General features: G+C 35.0%; 1 pseudogene across 1 annotated transcript; it reads left to right on the top strand.

Moving 5' to 3' along the window:
* The first annotated feature begins 2,063 nt into the window (after positions 1-2,063).
* Positions 2,064-3,179, top strand: LOC306652452 (chondroitin sulfate N-acetylgalactosaminyltransferase 2-like; annotated as a pseudogene). The gene has a single exon. The product of its transcript is annotated as a chondroitin sulfate N-acetylgalactosaminyltransferase 2-like (transcript).
* The last annotated feature ends 1,873 nt before the right edge of the window (positions 3,180-5,052 follow it).

The following is a 5,052-nucleotide window of genomic DNA, read 5'->3' as shown; positions in this document are numbered from 1 at the left end:
GTGCTATATTTATGACAAAAACTGTCTTTCTCTACTCAGGGTGACATTGGATTTAAGTATCCTGTCCCAGTTATAAGGATCATTGTTCAAGGAATGCTAATGTCTTTATATAACCCAACCTTTCATACACATCTGTTGGTAGATAATTTTGTTTAATATGCCTTGAATTAATTTAAGACAGATTCAAACTAGGAGGAAAGATTGATTTGGTATATCCATGGGTGGACCAAGATTCAGGAGTTTCATATTCTGCTGTATTTTTATAATTATTCCTCTTAATATCTGCTTTCTGGTTGGTGGTGCTGGGGTATAATTTCAGTGTCACCCACATTCTGCACACAATTCCAACCAGTGGTCTGGGCCTCTCATTCTAATGTCTACCTTTTTGTTGGATTGTGTCATTCACATTAAATACTTTTCTTGATATGATTGTATTTATATAGGCCTTTTTATTGCACTTTTATATTTCACAGAGTTCTTGGCTAATTATATATATATATATATATATATATATATATATATATAAACTTCCTGTAGAATTTTGAATGTTTTTACATTGTTTCTTTCTTTAATTTTATTGAGGTATTATTATAGTTGACTTGGAGGAAATGGTCATCCTTATGATAGTTTTACCATCTATACATAAGGTGTGCAATTGGTTCTTTGATGTACTTCTTTGATTTTTATTTTTCTCAAATTCAGCACAATTTAAAATATTCTTACATATGAAATACAGTATTCATGTGAACAATTTTTTTAAATATACATGTTGTTTTTAAGTACATTTCAAACTGAATATAAAAAATGTGTCTATCTTCAAGAACTATTATTTTTTACAATTTATTATTAATTTCTTCCTAAATATACACCTCCTTTAATCATGCCCCTGGGTTTCAACTCAGGAGAAATATGGTTATGTCCCCATATGTCCAGGTGTTTCAATTTCAATTTCTGTTTCTGGTGGTGGTGTATCATATATGCTTGATTAAAAAAAATTCCACACATGGATAATAACATTTAAAACTATATCTTTCCTTTATGAGAATACCTCTCTTCCACATGTTCAACAATACTATTTAACTCTGTGTATATGAGGTGATCTCATTTTACATTACCTAATTTCTAAACATTTTTAGTTTTTCATGATTATGGAACACTTATATATGGTCTATTTAAAGTGAATGTTCAAGTTTTTTGCCTGCTTTTCTTTTTGCAGTCTGTAGTTTTCTTCATATAAGTGTTTGGTTATATATGAGGTTATTAAATCACTTATCCTTGCACGATTTAATGGAATCATTTGATGAAGGGAATTTTTATTTTAATATTTTAAAATTTATGAATTTAAAAATATTTTGTGTAATTTTGAAAATAAATAACTTTTTGTTGTTCTTTTTCCCTTTTATGATATTGGGGATTGAAACTGATGTTCTATTACTGAGGTATATCCTTAGCTCTTTTTAAAATTTTATTTTCAGACACATTTTGATAAGTTTCTGTTGTTGGTCATAGACTTTTGATCCTCCTCTCTTAGCTTCTAGAGTACTGGATATTTCTGTTGTGCACAACCATATGCATCCTGTCTCACTTTATTATGTCAACTTTTGGATGCTTTATATTTTCTTTTATATTTCACTTTTCATAATTCTTATATTTATATTTTGTATGTGAAAATGGGTTATGTGGTATGAGTAAAGAATACAATAGCATTTTTACTATCATACAAATATCCCCATATTATAGCATTTTTCTTTGGAAAGAATGCCATTTTTCCTCTTTCCTACACTACAATCTCTATGATTTAAAACTGTATAAGGCACTTGGGTTGCCACCCGTGTGTGCCCACTGCCCTGGAGGTGGCAGTGGCTTGGTGCTCATGGTGCACCGAGAGGGCAAGCATGAATATTCATCACCCATATAATGGATTTTATAGTTCAGATTGTTTTATTCTGGATTTCATGGTAACAAAACATGAAGCATTCTTAATTTCTCATTTCTGCAAGTAGTCATGACTACTGAGAAAAGAATTTTTTTAAGCTACAACAGAATTCATTTTGGTACCTTTTATGGAAATCCTGATTTTGTTTTTAATTCTTAGTAACTTTTTGCTAAATGTATGAAGAAGCAGCTTATCTTGTTAGGCAAATACACATTAATAAGAATGTATGGAAGAGGATCAATCCTTCACACCTGGGCCCACTGGCTATTTTTGGGACTTGCTTTGCTCTGTAGCTTGGTATTATTTATATACCTTCTGGAATGTGCCCTGCAAACTGATGGAAACACATTTCTTCCTGGTGTTGTTGGAGAAAATTATCGTAAAGAGTATTATCAAGCCCTCCTACAGGAACAAGAAGAACATTATCAAACCAGGCCAACCAGTCTGAAATGCCCAATTGCCCAACTAAAACAAGAATTACAAGAAATGAGCGAGAAGATGAAATCATTACAAGAGAGAAAGAATATAGGGGCTAATGGCATAGGCTATCAAGGCAACAAAGAGCAAGCATCTAGTGATCTTTTAGAGTTTCTTCATTCCCAGATTGACAAAGCTGAAGTTAGCACAGGAGCCAAACTACCCAGTGAGTATGGGGTTATTCCTTTTGAAAGTTTTACTATAATGAAAGTGTTTCAGTTGGAAATGGGTCTCGCTCGTCATCCTGAAGAAAAGCCTGTTAGAAAAGACAATCGAGATGAATTGGTAGAAGTTATTGAAGCTGGCTTGGAGGTCATTAATAATTCTGATGAAGATGATGAACAGGACAATGAGGAGGGTCCCCTTGGAGAGAAACTTATATTTAATGAAAATGACTTCATAGAAGGTTATTATCACAATGAGAGAGAGAAGGGAACACAGTATGAACTCTTTTAAGAAAGCAGACTTTATGGAATATAGACATGTGACCCTCTTCCACCCTTTTGGACCTCACGTGAAAGTGAAGAATGAGATGCTTGATATTGCTAGATCAATTATTAATATCATTGTGCCACCTGCTGAAAGAACTGAAGCATTTGCACAGTTTATGCGAACTTCAGGGATGTTTGTATCCCTGAAGATAATTCACCTCACAGTGGTGTATTTTGGTAAAGAAGGTCTATCTAAAGTCAAGTCTATCCTAGAATCTGTCACAAGATTCACAAAAAGGATTCTGGTTTTTGGAGAGATTTTGACTTTGGAATGACTTGTCAATATCAATCAGATTTTCTAACCATTGGTGGATTTGATATGGAAGTAAAAGTTTGGGGTGGAGAAGATGTTCATCTTTATCAAAGATACTTACAAGGTGACCTTATTGTGATTCAGACTCCAGTTCCTGGTCTTTTTCACCTCTGGCATAAAAAACACTGTGCAGATGAGCTAACCCCTGAGCAGTACCACATGTGTCTCCAGTCCAAAGCCATGAATGAGGCTTCTCACTCTCACCTGGGGATGATGGTCTTCAGGGAAGAAATAGAGATGCATCTTCATAAACAGGCATACAGGACAAACAGCGAGGCTGTTGGTTAACAAAATCATTAATGCGTAACAGTCTGAACCACAAACCAGCACTATTTATTTAGCCTTAATTCCAGTTCCAGATGCTGTGACTCTTTCAGAAAAAACTTGTTTATTTTTCATATTCTTTCTGACATTACTTTGGCAGTTCAACTTGATAGAAAAAAACAATTGTTTCATCACAAAACCTATTTTGTGACAGTACTTCACTATGGAATAGTAGACAAAATAAAATTTGCTTGTCCCAAAAGTAGATTTGAATCAGTTTTCTACCTGATGCCCATGTTCTGACTGTATGTGGGATTGCATGCTTTGATGGCATCTGGTGGAGGGATGAAAAATGCTGGGCTGATGGTGGGTCAATCAGCACATTGCTTGCAGATGGGACCGAGTGATACAGATGAGGTGCAGGAGCAGATATTATATCTTCATTTCACCTGCTGACCACTACGTCAGTCAATCGGATTTTTGTTTTGTTTTGTTTTTCTTTGTTTTTTCATGGTACTGGGGATTGAACAAAGGGGCCCTCTACCACTGAGCTCTATTCCCAGACATTTTTATTCTTTAAGACAGGGTCTTGCTAAGTTGCCAAGGCTAGCCTCCAACTTGCAGTCCTCCTGCCTCAGCTTCGTGAATAGCTGGGGGCAAACACCACCATGCCCAGCAACAGCTTCATTTTTAAAGGAAGAACTTTCATTGATAGCTTAAATAATCCTTTTTTACTGAAGCAGATAATAGTTAAATGACACATCTGAAATTCCCAACCCATCAAGAGAAGGCAGAAGCCAAAACCCCTTAACTAAATATTGCTTAGCCCTCAAAGGTCTGCTTTTGAATAAGTGGATAATAGTAGAAAATAGTTTAGACTCTATGACTTGATTAAAAATGTTATTACATGTGGGGGCGCCTAGCACATAAAACTCATGCCAGGGAAGTGTGCCTGGTGCATAAAGACCCATGCCAGAGGTTGGTAATCTTCCTCTGGAGGATGATAGCAAGGACTCGTCATAAGTTGGGTGCTGCCAAGGCCTTCCCTGGAAGACGATAGCAAGGACTCGTCGTAAGTTGAGTAAAGCTGGAGCCCCTTCTTCAGAGTGTTAATCTCTCTTCCTTTTTTGTTTTTCACCAGAACTCACAATATTACGCTGATTAATCATGTTTAATAAAGTTCTTCGGTTGAAGGATGGTGGGAACACAAACAGTTCATATGAGTCAACCCAATTCCAGTAAAATAAAGTTCATTTGTTTACACAAAGCACTAATATTCCTATAGGGAATGGTGGACATTCTGAAGCAATATGTCTTGTGATGTTTTTGTTAACTTTTACAAGATTCCCAGACATCTAGTTACATATAAGTGATTCCCTTAGCTTCAGTGATCAACATATTTATTACATCTGGTTTCTTCTGCAAAGTAATAAGCCTCCCACAGAAATACATTATATTTAGTTCAAAAGAGAAGTTTTAGTTCTTTTAGATGAAGATTTTTTACTTTAAAGATAATAACTTGGTTCTCAATAATATAATATGACTTAACATAGCATAGACATGTAATTATA

The sequence above is a fragment of the Sciurus vulgaris genome (genome assembly GCF_902686455.1).
Source record: "Sciurus vulgaris genome assembly, contig: HiC_scaffold_233_arrow_ctg1, whole genome shotgun sequence".
Lineage (NCBI taxonomy): Eukaryota > Metazoa > Chordata > Mammalia > Rodentia > Sciuridae > Sciurus > Sciurus vulgaris.
The sequence above is the reverse complement of the archived record's forward strand: the minus strand, read 5'-3'. Positions and strand labels throughout refer to the sequence as shown.